This window comes from Marmota marmota, unplaced genomic scaffold (assembly GCF_001458135.2).
Source record: "Marmota marmota marmota unplaced genomic scaffold, marMar, whole genome shotgun sequence".
Taxonomy (NCBI): Eukaryota; Metazoa; Chordata; class Mammalia; order Rodentia; family Sciuridae; genus Marmota; species Marmota marmota.
Genome location: NW_026000101.1, coordinates 15,186,236 through 15,204,669, shown reverse-complemented (window position 1 = coordinate 15,204,669; position 18,434 = coordinate 15,186,236). Strand labels below are relative to the sequence as shown.

General features: G+C 43.2%; 1 protein-coding gene across 4 annotated transcripts in view; it reads left to right on the top strand.

Annotated features, from left to right (window-relative positions):
* The window catches only part of Frmpd1 (FERM and PDZ domain containing 1), a 174,022-nt gene that overhangs the window by 85,280 nt on the left and 70,308 nt on the right, over window positions 1-18,434 (top strand). The window contains exon 1 of one of the 4 annotated variants that reach the window (XM_048783348.1): window positions 82-223. The exons of 2 other annotated variants lie outside the window; for them this stretch is intronic. The gene's annotated coding sequence lies outside the window, so the exon portion shown is untranslated. Of the gene's footprint in view, window positions 1-81; window positions 224-7,526; window positions 7,794-18,434 lie in introns of those variants that run through there. One more of the 4 variants, XM_048783346.1, reaches the window with a different exon arrangement.

Genomic DNA, 18,434 nt, shown 5'->3' with positions numbered 1-18,434 from the left:
CAGCCTCAGCACCTGCCGCCGCCAGACGGCGCGGGCGCGGCCCGGCCTGGCGCCCCCCCTCCGGTTGCAGCCGCTGCGCGGGAGGCGGAGCCCGAGCCGAGCCCGAGCCGAGCGGCTGCAGGAGCCTGGCCCGGTACGGTGCCCGCCGCTGGGCGGGGCCGCCCCTCGCCGAGAGCGTCAGCCCGCCAGGTCCGTGTCCGCGCGGGCGGCACCTCCTCTGCAGGTAAGGGCGAGGTCCCTTGGCCGCAAAGTTTTGCGGGGACTGCCGGTCTCCACACCCCAGGCCTGCGCCTCCGGCAGCTGCAAGCTGTCTGCCCCTCGGCTTCCTCCGCGCCGCCCTCCACCGTGCGCTCTGCCTGCATCAGCTGTCCCGGGTGATCCGCGCCTGCCTCCGGTCCTGGTGTCCCCACTCCCGACGCGAGATTAGTCCGCCGCCTAGTTCAGGACCTGCAACGGTTAACTCTTTACACACGACCGATGTGTCGCTTAAGTTTCCGAGACCTGCATGGTGTAGTTAGTGGAAAGAGCGGCAAACCGGGAGGCAAACCTGAGTTCAGGTGCGGCCGCAGCCAGCGCCAATTTTCTGAGTAACCTCAGACCGGCCCTCCCTGCCCTGCCCGACCTGGACCCGGAGGGATTCGCCAGGGACTGCCCGCTGAGCACCAAGCCTGTATTGCCATTTTGTGAGTGGAGGGGCGTCTCTGCTTCGGCTCCAGGGTTCATTCGGGTTAGAGAGGAATGTTGGGACCCATAGAAGTGAATCTCAGGAGTCCTATCGCTAAGCTTCAGTAGCTTCGGCTGAGCTTTAGGAGGGGTATTGAGAAAGCTTCAGAGCAGAAGAAGCTCCCAGTCTGGTGGAAACACAGGGTTGAGAGTCTGGATCCTGGTGCCTCCTCTACCTTGGAGGCTGTGTGACCTTGGGCAAGTCCCCCACTGGTTTTGCGGCTTCTACCATAAGGTGAAAGTAGCGTTCACTAGATGTTCGCTGAGGTCCTCCAGCTGTAAGTTCTAAGGAAGTGGAGCCTTGGGTTTCTGAGTTAAAGGGTCAATTTGGGTGGAGGCAATGTTTCATCAAAAATCCATCCAGCACTTGCAAATGGATGTTTAAAAAATAAAGGAAATATTTGCAGTTTGCTTTGGGAGTACCAAAATAGCATTTGGTGAATGCTCGTTTTGCCTCCTTCAGTGCTTTGGACCATCATAAAATATTCAACGGCATAATGATTTGTTTTCAAAGTGGCTTATAGATCAGGAAATGTTTCTGTTTGTGAGGTGGGTATTTTTGTAAAAACCTCAATTTGTTGCTTGAAAAAAAATAGTGCACTATTCTAGGGGTCTGATAGAGAGGCCAACATCTAGTTGTTTCTAATCTAAAGCTATGGTTGAGATGTTTTCCAGTGGAGACCATTTAAAATCACTTTAAATCAGGCATCCCTGGTGGGCGGTCTTATAGGGGTCCTTAGGGAGGCCTACAGATCAGCAAGTACATATTTTTCAGAACAGGAGAATATGGTACAGCCGCAGAAAGATAAGCAGGAGGTAGTTAACTGTGATATGCTAGAAAGTGAGCTTTGTTCTTTTGCCCAAATCTTGTTCCTCTTGTGCTGCAATTAGTGTCTCCCCAGTGTGTGGATAAAATGCATTACTATGAAAAGATTCTCATGGAAGTGATTTTATTATTTCCTTCCTAGAGATCCTGGTTTTAAATTTCAAGCTTTATGAAGTCAGAGGACTGGTGAGAGCATGCTTTGTGACTGGAGCAGAGTTGTGGGGCATAAGTTTGCCTTTCTCAAGTGATACTTTGTATTCCAAGCTAATTTGTCCAGAACCTTTTATCTCTCAGATGCATTCAAATGCAAACCTAATTTTTCCTTCTTCATTCTCTAGTGGTTCAGCAAGCACTTTCTTACCACTCATACAGGAATAAACAAACATGAAACTTACTAACAGGCCCTCTCCTCAAAGAGCTCAGATTCTCCTAAGGAATAAAGAGGTTATATCACAGGGCATTCTGGGCTTCATCATCTAGGACTTCTAAGAACAGGAGGATGGTAATTACAACAGAATGGAAAAGACTTCCCCCTAGAAGGTGGAGGGAAGAAGAAGATTCCAGCAGGTGGTGACATATATAAAGGAACTGATATGAGTAAAGGCAAAGAGCTAGGAAAGCCCAGGATACAAATGACACCAGTGAGTCTGGTAGAAACACAGGAGGTGGCAGAATGTTCTAAAGCAGGGTCAGTGGGAAGAGGTGCAGTAGGCTCCAAACCTGAGCTTGGTGTCCACTGGCTTTGGGATATTGGGCCTCTGAACCTCACTTTTCAAAGGGAAATAATGATATTTCAAACTCACAAGATTAAATGAGATCATGTGTAAAAGTGCCTAAATAGAGTGTCACTATGTAATAGGTGTTTGATAAAAGTTGGTTCCTCTTATCAGTGTGTTCTTGGACAAGTTCAGTATATTGCTAAGCACTATTAGAGTATAAAATGGTGCTTTTTGTTTTAGCTTGTATATTGACTTGAACTTCTCCACCAGGATAGATCTGCAGTGACAATTTGTTATATACTCAGAGTACATTCTGATTCCAGAGACAAGGGCTATTTGTTATTTTGAGAGTGCTCAGGTCAAATACTAACATCAGCAGCAGCCAATGTCCTGTAAATACTATTAGGTAGTAGAAGCTACACATGGGTTAATCAGAAGACTCAGTCCCTGCCTCCCATAAGCTTATCACTATGTGCTCAAGGACCCAGGCGGGAGGATTTGATAGTCAGACACAGTTTATAAATATATCTTCTTTGTCCATATATGCTGGGAACTGGACTCTGGCTCCCTTCTGCCCTAATGTAGGTTGCTGAGCATTTATGGTGGTTAAAGAAGAAGAGGACAGGAGGGTGAAGAATAGCATCATGATACCTTACGACCCCCAGGACTCTAGGCCTTTGCCCTTCTATGGCTTCTCTCCCTCACAACTGAGTCTTAACAGTCTTAGCCATGCCTGAAGGCCAAGCTCAAATCCTCCTTCCCCTAGGAGGCTGTCTTTCTGATCCCTTTATCCTGGGGCTTTTCCAGAACCCTTATCTCCCACTGTACTTGGTTCCTCCCTTGGAGAAGCAGTTGCTGTCAGCCATAAGGCATGTTGTATGTGGTCATTGATATATGTGGCTGTGGCCCAGAAGGAGCCCCTGGAACGGCAGACACGATTTCCCACTTCACTCCACAGCCCTTTTCATAGAGCCTACCCCTAGCACAAGCTTGATAATGTGTTTGCCGTTTGGGACTGATAACAGCCTATGATTTTTCTGAGATCTGAAGTGGTTTGAGTCAAGCCAGAAACTCAGTGCTGCTATGTAGGGGTTGCATCTGGTCCTCAGCTGAACGAACTCCTGGCATTCTGATGCCTCAAATGTAGAGCCTTCGTTTGATGAACAGTTCATGCAGCCTCAAAGATGAGCCTGCATGTTGAATCTGGCTTTCCAATTTGGCCTATTTTAAATAAATATACTATGTAAAACTTAAAGCTTCAAGTTTTTGACAATAATTGTATTATAAAAAACATTCTTTACTGTACCAAAATATCTGAGATGGAAAGATTGGCAAATACCAAACATGCTGATGTTCTTAACACCATTCAATATATAAAATTTTGATTTCTGTACAGCTGTTGTAGTTGTATTTCTATTTGGCATGTTGGGGAGGAGGTCCTGGGGTGAACCCAGGGCCTCATGCATGCTGGGCAAGCTCTTTACCACTGAACTACATCCCTATCCCTTTTTCAAATTTTATTTTAAGAAAGGATCTCGTTAAGTTGCCCACATTGATCTTGAGCTTGTGATTCTCTTGCTTTAGCCTCCCTGGTAGCTGGGATTATAGGTGTATATTACTATGCCCAGCTGTTTCTACTCTATTTTAAGATATATACTAAATTTAATAATGTTCATGGAAGCAGTAGCAATACTGGCTTAAATCTGTTTGAGTAACTACAGATTACAATTTGTTGCTCAGCAAAAAAAAAAAAATAAATAAAATAAAATAAAATTTTAAATTAACTCTGCCTGAAGGACAGTGGGAAGCTTGGTTTGGTGCTTGGCCAATTGATGGGAGGGCAGTAGCCATTATTTTCAGTGAAGTGACAGCATTTTCAGGGACTTATTTAATGTTTGGAGACCTTTTTGCCAGTGATTAGAAAAGATTCAGGCTTCCAATCATGTCCCAAGATGTCTGCTAAATGATGTGTGCTCTTAACACTGGCTCTTTTGGAGAAAAAGTGGAGTTAAAAAAAAAACACAAAACACTAATTACAGACTAGGAAAGATATGATGGTAAATCTAAAAGTATGAAAGTGTATTCTTTTGACCTCTCTTGAGGAATGATCTGAGAACCTTAGCTGTTTCAGTAAAAGGGTAACATGGCAAATTTTCAAAATCCTGAACGGAAAGAGCTTCAGAGGAACTCATCCGGATGCAATGTGCTGCGTGCGTTCTGAGATTTTGACTTAAAAGAAGACAGATGTGCAGACAGATGAGAAATGCTGTGCTTCCTTTCCTGAGTATCCAGAATACTCAGTGTAGGCTACAGCCTCTTAAACCTGCCCCCACCCAAAACACCTTCCCCGGAGCTAACTTGTGGACATTAACATGTTAAGCTTCTGAGTTACTACTTTGTTGTTTTCTTTGTCCCAAATTTTCTTTGTCCCAAATTCAGAAAAAAAGATGAGGGTGTATTTATTTGTTCTTATGAAAATAATTTAGCTGGTAGCCAGAGCCTCTGTTCTCTCTGATTTTCCCTGGGAAAGGACATCAAACCCAGACTGTCCAGGGTTCCCCTGTCACCTGTGTATGTGCTATGGTCCCTGGTGAAGTTATAAAATGATTTCTATACAGAGATACATGCTTTTCTGCTCTCTTGATGCCTGGGAGTGGGAGGCATTTTGTATGTAGGGACAGGAAGAATTGGTTCTTTTTAAATATTTTTGTGGAGCTGAGACTCAAACCCAGGACCTCACAGAGCTAAGTAAGTACTCTACTACTGAGCGACACCCCATTCCTTTTTTTTTTTTTTAATTTTGAGATAGAGTCTTTTTAAGTTCTGAGGCTCAGATTTGGGATTCTCTTGTCTCAGCCTTCAGAGTACTGGGATTATGGGTGTGTACCACTGCAACTAAGAAATAATTAATTATTTCTTTTTAAAAAAAAATTTGTAGGGCTGGGGTTGTGGCTCAGCAGTAGAGCACTCACCTAGTATGTGCGAGGCCCTGGGTTCGATCCTTAGCACCAAATAAAAATAAATAAAATAAAGGTATTGTGTCCAACTACAACTAAAAAATAAACAAAAATTTTTTTGGTTGTTGATGGACCTTTATTTCATTAATTTTATGTGGTGCTGAGAATCGAACAGAGTGCCTCACACATGCTAGGCAAGTGCTTTACCACTGAGCCACAACCCCAGCCCAAGAATTGATTATTTCTTTCTCAAGTCATTTCTGGGTAGTTTCTGATCTTAGTCCTTCACAAAAGCTGCACAATAAGTTTCTTAGAATGTGATTTGTCTCTAAGTAGAAAACCTAGATTCACACACACATTACATGATATTTTAGCCACCAATCCTAGACCCTCAGACACAACTGTCAGCTCCAGAGATGATCAAGAGCAGCCTTTGTGTGGCTTAGGAATTCCCCCAGCACACCCAGACTTTGTCTGCTTGGACCTGCCAATCCTCCAGGCACTCCTATTCTACTCTCAGTTGGCTCTGATTATTAGAAAATTCTTCATTGTACTTAGCCAAAAATCTTCCTCCAGGCAATGGCTGTCCCATTGGCCTTGATTCTGTCCTTTGAGGCCCCACATAAAAGTCCATTTCTTCTTTCCTGACAGCCACATGGGCTATTTGGACATTCAGAAAGAGGCATCAGGCCCCAGAATCTTCCCTTATTCAGGCAGAATGCTCCGGTTTATCCAGTCCCCTGACAAGGACAGAGCTAAGAATTGGACAACTATACACGTGGAGTCTGATGAGCCCAGAGGAGTCCAGGACACTGCAGCCCCATTTCAGAGGTCTGTGCTTGTGTTAGCACTGCTTAGGCTCACTTAGGCTCCCCAGGGGCCCTCTTCTGGGTCTTGTGTTGTGCCATTAGGGAACTCCATGCCCTTTGTCAGAGGGACCAGTGGCTGATGTCGGGTGGCCCCAAGTCAGTTGGCCACCACACTGGAACGGAAATTCCTCATCTGTTTCTTAGGTTCTATATAGTTTCCTGTGGATATTGGAACAAATTATCATAACCATGGCTTAAAACTACAAAAATTTATCCTTTTACAGTTCTGGAGACCAGAAGTTCAAAATCAAGGTATTGGCAGTGCTGACGGCTATAAGGGGGAATCCTTGCTCTGCCTCTTCCAGTTTCTGATGTCTGCAGGAATATCTTGACTTATGACCCTAGCACTCCAGTTATCTGCCTCATTGGTCACATTACCTCCTCCTCTTCTGTCTACATCAAATCTCTCTCTGCCTCGCTTTTATAAGGTCACTTGTCATGGGATTTAGAATCCACCTGGGTGGTCCAAATAAGTTCCTTATCTGAAGATCTTTAACTTAATTGCACATGTAAAGACTTTTTCAAATAATGTCACATTTGTAGGTTTCTGGAGTTGGGACTTGGACATTTTTCCTTTTGACTACTTTTGCATCTGCCTTTTCTCTTGAGTGTATTTGAATCTAGTTCTCCAGGGTCACTGGCCTCTGGTCTTTTTTCTGCCTATTTTGGGTGTCTCCCTTCTTTCAGCATCCTGGCTGCTGCTCTGAGGGGTGCCAGTGCTGCTCTAATCATCCCAGTTGTATGACTGGGTGGGGCCATCAGGGATCAGGCTGTTCAGAAAAGCTCAGGTCTTTCTGGTCCACACCCTCATTTTCACCAGCGTGCTCTGGCTAGTCAGTGGAGTTTTTATCAATGGGAAGGAGAAGCTGCAGCTATTAAAATATTCATTACAGTTGTTAGGCTTAGGAAGGATCCCACAGTGAATGTGCTCTGGACAAGGAAGGGACACAGAGGAAAACTTTGGTCCTCATATTTCCCCACTAATTTAGTCCAATATTGGCTCATTGAACTTGAAGGAAAGTATTTATATTCTCAATAATCAAGTGTACATCTCTTTCTGTTAAAAATAAGGACATGCCTGGTAGTAACCCTGAAAGAGTACTATAATGCAATCTTGTCTACAATTGCCTATTTTGAAGCCTCATGGTCCTGTGTGGCCTGCAGCTACTGCTGGCTTCTGAGCTCTCGCAATGCAATTATAACATGTGCTTTTGTCCCCAAAGCGTGGGCACCACTTTGTTTGCAGTTGACATTCCAGAGCACCAAAAGAATCCTCAGGGCAAGCAGGAGTGCTGGGTCTGGTGCAAGCTATAGCAGAGCCAAGGAAAATCAGGGTGATCTGGGAAGATCTGGGTACAGAACAGATCCAGACTCTGCTCAGTGCTGTCCCTGCTGCTCCCAGAGTTCCCATCTCACATCTGCCCAGATTAGCCTCCTAGGCTGCTTACCTGCTCAGTTCACTGTGCTTTGCTTAGAAAGTCCTGTGTAGGGCTGGGTTGCTGGGGAGGTTAAGAGGGAGGAGACAGGAGACAGATGAATCATACAGTACTGCCCCACCTGCAGCTGGCAGTAAGTGAGCCTGAGCAAGGTGCTGTACTTTATAGAGACCCGTGGGAGCCCAAAAGAGAGCTGGCCATGCCTTAGAGGAGATCCAGAGAGGCTTCCAGGAGAGACTGGCTGTTCAACTAAGTCCCAATGGGTAAGAGACAAAGAGGGGAGAGATGATTAGAGCAGTGTGCCCAAAGATGCCTTCAGCTGTGTCTTCTTCAGGGTTTCAGATGACCCCTTTCCTGGTCATCAACCTGAGCTGTATTGAGAGAACCTTAGGTCTGAAAGGGACTTTAAGTACCACCTACTAAGGCAGAGATATTCAGTTTGTACTGCTTGGAGCCCTAAGGGCAGGGCAGTTGTTCAGAGATCCTTGCTTCTTATTTTGCTTGATGGATTCAAAGCACAGTGATTCCCTATTTTGACAAGGCTTGTTTGGCATATCTACTTTGAAATATGTCCACATCACAATGTTTTCCTTTGTCTGAGATGTCTTTTCCAGGCTAAGGGAGCCTCCTCGCTTCAAAATAACACTCCCCAGATTGCATGGTCACATGGGTTTCTGTATAACCTGCCCCACTGTATTATGAGCTTCTCCTGAGCAGGCACTGAGCCCTGCTACTTACTCAAACCAGAACCCAGAAGTGGGGCCAGTCCAGGGCACAAGTTCTGTGTATTGTCAACTGATGAATGAATGAATGAATGAATGAATGAATGATGATCCTGATTACTGCCTCAGTTGCTTCTGGCTCCCTGCTGCACACTGCTTTCCTTACTGTCTCCGGGGGCATGCTGCCTAAGTCAAGAACATATGTGGGCCTCTGTGTTTCTCCATCTTACACCTGGAGTCAATCTGCCTTGTCAAGTCAAATGCTAGCATGAACTCAGAGGGTAATGCCACTCGCTGCATTCTCAGAGGACGAAGAGGCCAAGAACCTAATATGCAGCCTCTGGGTGTGCTTCCTTTGTCCTGGGACATGACCAAGCTGACCTGGAGTCTAGCTGGCTCTTTCTTGGTGCACTTTAGCCTTAGGACTAGGGTCAGAGGGGAAATGGGGTACAGAAGAAAGTGCCTGGACTTCTCACTCCATCAGACCTTGGTTTACTAGCTATCCACATAGCTGAGACCTATTATTTAGCTGCTTACTAATCATCAGGGAGTGTTAAACTTACAAAATAGAAGATACAGGGAGGACAGGATTCCTGTTTTCTACCTGCATATGGGAAATGTTCGATAAATGTTAATTTCCTTTTTATATTATCTGAAGGACTGTCATGGAGAAGAGATAAGACTTGTTCTATGTGTTAGAGACAGTCTAGGACCAAGCTTAGTTTTTCTCTAAGTTGAAATCCGTTTCAAATTCCATTAACCACCCCTTCCCAACCCTATACCTTCTATTTCCTCAAGTTTAAAACATTGCTGACATTTTTTTTTCTATCTTTCATTCTTTCACCTACTGATTACCACCAATTCCCCAGGTGAATTTGGAGATCGCTTCCCCTGTCAGGGCCTGATTCCTGTCTGTGGACTGGGTTATTTCTAAGGTCTTTTGATGCCCTGACACTATATTTAATTTCACGATGTAGAAAATCTGTACATGTAGGGTAAGGTTCTAGGCTTCAGGGACATAGGAATGGAGATACGATCCTCAGTCTTACAGAGATCACAGCCTAGTGTGGGGACAAATAAATCAGCATGAAGAATTCTTTTGTAGGGGATGAATCCAGGACTGAGGGAATCCAAACCAGAACAGGGAAAGACGAGCCACTTGAGGAATGTTTGGGCTTTTACCTTCAGGGAAGAATTATCTAGAAATTTCTGTTGTCTTCATGAAAACATGAATGGTGAAGACGAGGTCCTCCCAGGATTATTGCTTTGAATTGGAGTTATCAGTATTGAAAATCCCAGAAGAAATAGTCTGTGTTAGGGATTTTCTTTCCTGTCTTCTTTTCCTACCTTTCTGCAAAGGAAAAACAAAAACAAAAACAAAACAAAACAAAAAACCCTTTAGAATAGATTAACCTTCTTACACAGAAGCCTTTGGGCTATGCAGCTCAGCTGAACAAGTACCTTTTGTGTGCCTAACTGAGAAATGTCTAGCTAGATGCAGAATTACATGCCTGAAGAGAATTAATCCATCCTTTGCCATGATTGTGTTTAGAAGCTAATTTTCAAAGACAGTTTCAATTTTCCCAGCTGCCTGGATGACAGTTAGATGCATCCAACCCATGTACACTCATCCTGTCTTGTGTTTATTCTGCCTGATTTAATTTGTTTAGATTCTATAGGCTTTTATTGATTGCCTGTTAGATAAGTTTAGCCCAGGGTTGAGAACCTAGGGATATGAGAACATATCAGTAGCCAGAAGTTTCTTTTCTAGCTTGACCTATAAGACTTATACTTAGGAGTCAGCAAACAGTCCTCTATTCACTGGGGATTGCTGAGTAGAGTGGTGTCCCTACCAGGATTCCTGCCCCAGCAGAAAGATCTGGATAGATGGATGCTGATGAAGGCTCTCAAGGAAGGTTTTTGGAGGAGTCTGCCGTGCCAGGCAGGAATTGCAAGCCAGAGCTGAAATGCAGGGGAAAGAGAACAGATCAGCAGGTGAACCCAGCATGTAAATTTGGCATGAGCTAATTTTTCAGCCTCTCCTTCTTATGCCCTAACAATGAAAATGTTCCTTCAACACATGAAACTCTAGCATACCTCTGGAATTTTGCACATGCTATTCCCTTTGCCTGCCTTCTTTCCCCCCACCCCTCTCCTACCAGTAAAACTAGGTATCTTTTAGCTTGAGTGTGCTTCTGCTGCTCTGACCTCATTACTTTCTCTCTCCTGGCTTCTTATAGTATCAGTCTATTATTTTCTCTTAGTATGATGCCAGAAGCATAGCAGTCCCCTGAGAGATGTCAGTTGAAGAAATGAATGAATGAATAAATGACCCATGGGTTCTGTCTGACTGCCCTGCTAGAATTGCAAAATGTTTGCTGAGAGAGGAGTGAAGGGCATGAAGGTGGAAACGAGTGGTAGATGCAGAGAGGGAGGACCACTGGGTTGCCCTTGGAGGTAGAGTAGGGGACATACCCTTTGCAGATGGGGTCGGATGTTGGCTTTTTGATGATAAGAAGTGCACAGTAAAAAATATTCTGAAAACTACTATTGACACTGAACTGTTGGGGAAAATAGGCTTCTAGAATAATCAAAGAACTGCAAATAAAAGCAGCCACACTCCCTTTATGAATCTTCCAAATTAGGTATTGGTGAGCAAATGGGAGAAGTGGCTTTCCCACTGATGGAGAGAGTGAGATTAGGATAACCTTTCTGCAGGGCAGTTTAACTGTATCAGAGCTTTCAAAACTCATGCACAGCCTTTGACACAGCAGTGCCAGTCCTCAGAACTTATCTCAAGAGAAAAATCTAGATGTATTAGGCAAAGATGTTTATCTCAATGTTATTTGTAATACAGACATTAAAGATAAACCAAAATGCCCAGCAATAGGGGATTAGTTTAAAAATGAATGTCCTATGTATAGGACATAAAATAATGTTGTAGGATAATGAAGATTCAGGGAAAGTTTACTGTGTATTTTTCTGAGGAGAAAATCAGGTTATAAACCAGAATATACAGTAAGTTCCCAAGTGATGTTAAAAAATGTGTATTTTAGGGCTGGGGATAGCTCAGTTGGTAGAGTGCTTGCCTCACATATGAACAAGGCCCTGGTTCAATCCCCAGCACCACCAAAAAAAAAAAAAAAAGTGTATTTTCACACATTCACACACAAAGCTAGAAGGGTAATTAGCAACTTGTAGATTTTAGTGGATAATTATTTTCTTCTTTCTGAAAAATGAAAAATTTCAACATTTTCTACCAGGCACATGTATTAGTTTTATAGTCAGAGAGGGAAAATGAGTATTATTTAAGAAGAAGAGATAAGCTTTTGAAGAGCATTGTTTAAGCTTTAGTGGGTTGAAAGCTAGCCTGACATGTCATTTATCTTGCAAATTCCAAACAGGTAGTGTTTTCAGAAGGAAAAGTGGTCTTAGGTCCATTTGTGTGAATGTATTTATAGAAATAAAAGCTTTAGGGGGAGGAAATAGATTGATTTTTTTTCCCCTTGAACTTTTGAAATTATTTTCTCCACTCCATTTGTAACTGAACCCACAGAGCTATTCTTATTTCTTCCTTTCTTGGACACTGTGTTAGACCTAAAAATATTAACTTGCTTAGGATGTGGGTTTTGCTAAAATAATTCCCCTTGAAGTCTCCACTGGAATCTCTCTTATACTTAAAAATGGGGTCCCAAGGAAGATCACACTTTGGAATCTATTTTTCCCTTCTACCTGATCATTTTGCTCCCAAATTCTTTGGCAACCTTGGATTCCCACGTGAGAAACCACTCTTGCATTCTTGTGATGATGGACTCCACGAGCCCCATGTAAGGGATTAGGGAAAGTGGGCCTGTATTGCTACTGTCTGTTGGAAATGCTTCTTTAGGGGCCAATCTGGCATCACCTTATCCTGTGAACGTAACATTAGTCTGCAGAAAAAGAGATCAGAGCTGGGTAGCATCTCATTAAATATTAATTATAGTGATGCCTTTTGCCACATCTTCAAAGAGCTCTGGGCATTTCACAGACATTACCTCATCATTAATTTTCAGTGTTCTTGGGTGAGAAGTTGATGGAGAGTATTATGTTCTCCATGTGGGGCAAACATAATAAATAAGGAAACTTAAAAGTTGTCCTAATGGTTGACAAAAGAGAGTCAGGGTTTTGTTTATTTGTCTGTTTTTGCAGTACTGGAAATTGAATCCAAGGGTGCTTTATCACTGAACTACATCCTCATTCCTTTTTATTTTTTTATTTTGGAACACGATCTTGCTAAGTTAGTGAGCCTGGCTTCAAACTTCAGCCCTCCTGCCTCAGCCTGCTAAGTCACTGGTATTGTAGGCTTGTGCCACTACACCTGGCACACTTCTCATCCTGAGCTGAACATTTGGTCTACAGACTAATGCAGTGCCATCTTCTGTGCACTTTCTATGCACTTTCCTAGATACTGCCTCCAGTGTCTTTCTCCTCACCCCAGTATATCTCACTTTCTGACCATCATTAACAGGCCACCTCCTGCTCAAAGCCTCCTGAGAGCTCACTCTGTCTACCTTGGGAGTGATCTGCCACCATCAGACTCCCAGCTTCTACCAGCTGTGGTCCTTGCTGTCTTTTACCTTGTGTTTAGTGATTTATGTATGCTCCTTGGTGATATTTAAAGCTTCTTTACTGCAGATATGGTCGATTCATTTTTGTATTCTCTCAGTTTCTTGGACACATTAGATGTGCGAGTGTTCATTGTGGAAAAGAAAGAAATGGGCACAGTTTTAGGCCAGCAGCTTGTGCAGAGCCCTGTGGCGTACAGAGGACAGAGGTCACTGATAGCGCCCCATTTGCCCCCGCCTCCTCTGATCCTTTTCACTGAGGTCTCTTGCTGCCAACCAGCCCAATGCATCTGTGTCCACACAATCTTTTATTCAATACTTGTATATTTAAAAATCATTCTTTTCTCATGGTGTTCTAGGAGGCACAGGCCAAGAGAGACAAATGGAGCAGTTTTTAAAAGGTTACCTTTCAACCTCTGTTGTGCAAACCATCCATGCTGCACAGGATCCTAGAATTGCAAAGGGCTTTCTCCAGAGCATTCTTTGTTCACAAGCTGGCATGAGGGCTGAGATCCTCTCGTGCTCCACCTGTGGCAGGTGGTGTGAGGCTGGGCAGGTTATTTAATCTTCCTGTGGCGTCATTTCCCCATCTGTTAAGGGGGGATGATGTGCTTGGGGGGTGACCTGCATCCCTGGGATGCTATGAGGCTTAGTGAGCTAATGCCGTTGCTATTAACTTTGACCAAAGGTGACTCCTGCAGAACCGGCAGTAGACCAAGTATTAGGTGGCACAGAATATACTACAGCCATTAAAGGGATGTGTCCGAAGACTTTGACGTCATCAACTCTGCTGCCCTTAGCACAGAGGAAGCCAGTTTGCCAATCAAGGCCCTCTAGGGTTTCTCCTGTGGGCTGGCTCAGGTGGCCAAGGTCTTGAGGATGACAGTGACATCTGGGACTTCTGGGCTCATGGTGCTGAAAGGAGAGAAGCCAGCCTTGAGTTGAGAGGCAGAGCTGCTGTGCCTAGGATCAGCAGCCACAGAGGCTCTGCAACCACTGGTGCCCAGGCCACACAGAGACCATCCAGCTTTGCCCACAAGGCCACACAGCCTGCTTCACTTGGGTTTATTGACCAGCTATGGGAAGGTCATTTGATAGTCACATTCTTGTGGCTGCAATCTTGGGAATGTGGCCTTTTGTCTTTAAAAATAGCTGTGTGCTGGGAGGCCCAGGAGCAGTGTCCAGAGATGGAGGGGAGGTGTCTTCATGGGGAGGAGGCATGCATTTTGTTCCTCAGAGGAGTTTTTTCAGCTCTGCTTGAATGGTGAGTTGATGACTTCTCACTCTGAAACATATTCTGTTTCATCTAGACTATTTTCAGAAAGGCAAGCTGTTTTGCTTTTCAATTGTAATATCTAATCTGTATATTTTTATATATTTCCACGGTATATTTGTTCCTGAATATTTATCCTTTATGCAACCTGTTTGAGTGAAGGTTCTTCCAGTTTTCATAATGGCAATTTAATTGTTGATGGTTCTTCTCAAGTTTAACTGACAACTATTTCTCACATTTGTGCTTTTAAATGGCAGTATCTTCATCATTTTATATATAGATAGAATAATCCTTCAATGCTTTTGGAATTAAATTGGCCACAAGTTTTCAAAATTGTGAGATTGTAGGATGTAAGACTGGAGAGTAGACGTTTTCAGGTTGAATAGCTCTGTTTCAGATAGTGCAATGATGTCCTGAGAGGGTAACGAGTGGTCTTTGGTTACATAGCTCACTAGTGACAGAATTAGAACTTGAGCCCAGGTCCCTACTCCCTTGTCTATACTTCCCTGGTCTCATCTGTAGAATTTAGCCTCTGAATTACAAGTGAGGAGGAAACNGAAGGTTCTGATTGGCAGGTAGCACCTGGCATTCTTGGCTGGCTGACAGCAATCAGCTGTTCTCAAGCCCCAGGCAGAGGTGAGCGAGGCACAGGCGGCCCTGTTGTTCGGCTTGAGCACTTTCTTAGACTCCCTCGGGCATTTGAGACCCCTGTTCTTATGGACCCTGTAATCTGCCTTATATTCATAAAGAGTTGTCTGTGTGTTTCATCTTCTTTATAACACAATGAACCCCCTAAGGACAAGGGCCAAGTTTGGTTAACCTGGGTCTCCTCTACCATACCCAACACACATCCCAGTGGAAAGAAGGGACTTGAGATCAGTGGAATGAATTACATTGATTCAGGGACCAAATTCTTTGGCTTGAGATGGCTGCAGACCCTTCAAACTGGAGTCTGAACTACTGGGACTGGATTTGAAAAATGCAGAGACTGGGGTCCCATAAACCATGGTTAGTACGAAGTCTATAGAAAGGGTAAGGACTTCAGAGAAGGGACCTCAAGCACAGAACAAAGCCTTGATGTCACAGGTCATGGATAGGAGCTCTATGGAGCATATCTTGGGGCCAGCCCTGGAAGCTATTCTTAATATCTTGTGCTGTAGTTGTAGTTGTTATTGTTTATTTCAGCATAATAGGATTGGAATCTTTCCTTCCTTCTCCAGTCACAGACACATGAAATCAAATCTCAGTCTCCCAGGGTGGCAAACAGCAGCTCTGGGAGTCTTCAGTGCAAATTTTTCAAGCACTGTAGTTGCCATGGGTTTTGTTTTGGGCACTTGTGGTATCGAACATTCCCAGAAGTTAAAGAAAATTAGTTGGTGTGCAATGACATTTGATGAATCATTTGATAGTAAAAAGGAAAAAAATCCAGATTTTGAATTCACATTCCACAATTTTGTTGAATTATGCCTAGGTGGCTGTCAAGAAAATATAAAAACAAAACAAAACAATAACAAACCAACCAACCAGATTCAAGGCATTTGTAATAACCAACAAATCTAAGGAGAAGAAAACAACCTCATATTGAATGGCCAGGGGACACTAAAGCCCCCGGATCTTAAAATCTGTGAGCTGGACAGCCTAACAGACTTCTAGTCCAGCTCCTGGGCACTTTGTGTGACTTAACAGCAGGCGGCACCAGGAGTATGTGTCATTGTGTAGGTCTTAGTTGTCAAATCTACAGGCCCTTTTCAGCCTGACTCTTTTGATTATCTTTTTTTTTTTTTTAATATTTATTTATTTATTTTAGTTTTCGGCGGACACAACATCTTTGTTTGTATGTGGTGCTGAGGATCGAACCCGGGCCGCACGCATGCCAGGCGAGCGTGCTACCGCTTGAGCCACATCCCCAGCCCCTCTTTTGATTATCTTGGCTTTTTCGGACTTTAATATGGTTGATCGTGTACTTTTTCATGATAAATAGATAACATAAATTTACCATGTTTGAACCACTTTAAATTGTACAATTTTAGGGGCATTTCATCACACCCATTAATCAGTCTCTCTATCCCCTCCTCCCTCCAGTCCCTGACAATCACCAGTCTGCTTTTGATCTCTGTAGCTTTTCTGTTCTGGACATTTTAAATGGGATCATATGGCATGTGGCCTTTTGTGTCCAACTTCTTTCAATCAGCATGATGTGTTCAAGATCAGTCTGTGTTGTAACATGCATTGGTACTTCATTCTTTTTAATGGCTAAATCATATTCCATTGTATGTCTATTGTTTCTTGCCTAGTGGGAACTTCCACCAGAATGTAAGCTCCACCAGGGTATTGTTTTTCTGTTTTGTTCTTGATGTGTCCCAAGACCTAGAACAGTTCCTGGCACAAAGATTTTCGGATTCTGTATTTTCATATGAAAAGAGTAAGCATAAGGTTTTCAAGGTGCATCAACACTTAACCCCTTAACTTTTTACAGGTACAAAAACTGAGACTTGGAGAAGGAAGGGATGTGACTTGGGTCACTTGTCCAACTGGTAACAGAGCAGGAAAATGAAGGTCTTTTGTCTCCCTGTAAAGTACTCTGTCTCTCACCCAGGTGGAGATAGGATGTTCAGCAATATCATTTGCCTTCCATGTCTGAGGCTGCATAAGGGACCCCAGCAAACCAGCTCTGGTGAGGTGTGGCCTTGCAGGTAGCATCTGTGTTAGTGTCAGCCCTGTCCTACATTCTCTCCAGAGCTCATTGTCCATCTTATAAAGTGTATGACTGGTTTGGCCAATATCCCATCTTTTACTTGGAGTAACCTGGGCCCCACCCTCTGTGATCACTAGCAAGAGAAAGACACAGCCTGGGTCCCTGTTGAAGCTTATTATTCTTGTGGCCGCCTTATAGTTCCCAGAGGGCCACATGGAGGCCATCTGTACTGAGCTAGATAAGAGACTAAGCCCTTTCTCAGAGATGTCTAATCCTGTTAGGCAGATGTGAAATCTGAGGGGCATGACGATTATCTGGACTAGGGTTCCCAAGAGCTTTGTATCATGTGAACTCAAGATGATTTGGGGTGATATACAAATGAATGGGGTTTTGTTTGTTTGTTTGTTTAAATTGTTGTATATTTATTTTAATGTGTATTAGGGTGAAAAATACCCAGAATGATGAAACCTGTGGTTTAATGAATATTATTATCTAAATCTTTTTCATGCAGAACTGTGGATGTGACACATGTGTGGTAGCCCGGTAATTTGCTGACATGATAAGTCATGAAGGCAGTTTGAGGTCAGCTGGCATGGGGGAATGTTACCACAGGGTGATGGTGATCCAGGGTATTTTCCCATGAACTACCTCCTGTGTCACCTGATACAAGGTGAGATGGCAGAGGATGCTAGTGCCCGAGCTCCTTCATATGACCTTAGGAAACCAGCTGGGAGCCACTCTTTTCTTTGATCGATGATAATAAACCTGCTTTTAGTCATTTTAAGTCCTTTTATATATATGTTTAAGAAAGAAATAAAAAGAAAAAAGGCAGGTGGGAGTGGGATCCTGTTAGAGAATGAGGCTTTCCCATGTTTATTATGAAGACGCCACAGTGAAACTCTACATCATGTTCAACCACAAGAATAGGATCCTAGTTAGAATAAATTATACCCCATGTATGCATAATATGTCAAAATACACTCTATTGTCATGTATATGTACAAAGAACAAATAAATAGATAAAAGAACAAATAAAAATTTTTAAAAAAATTTAAAAAGAGAAAAAAATGGAGAAGACATTGGATGATATGTAGTGCTATTCCAAAATAAGAAATGAAGTGATTCCACTTAGTTCTTCCTTGTCTTCTTTTATGGCCACAGGTTAAAGGACATGTAAAGGCATCACATATCAGGTCCTGTGTTGTAGTGAAAGATTGACTGGAATCCCTGCACAAGAGAGAGATTTGAAACTCCTTCATGGAGTCCTACTTGCAATTGTGCTTTAAGGAGTAATCACATGGTATATTAGAGAAGTCCCCTCTCATTTTTCAGTATTGTCATTTTTCTAATGAACTATCATCTTAATCTGAATTCTTTTTAAGGAATTTATGCAAGTCTGAGACACTAGCCCGCTCTCTCTCACTGAACTCTGATCACTGTAATGAACCAAGGCAACATCAAATGATTGAGATTAGAAATACAAATGTGAGCTTCCCTGAAATATTTGTCAATAAGTTTTTCTTTGTGCTCAGAAAGTTCTAGAATTAAAGCTATCATTGTTCTGGTGTTCTGTTCTTTCCACTGCGTATTAGACATTCATAGCCTGCCAT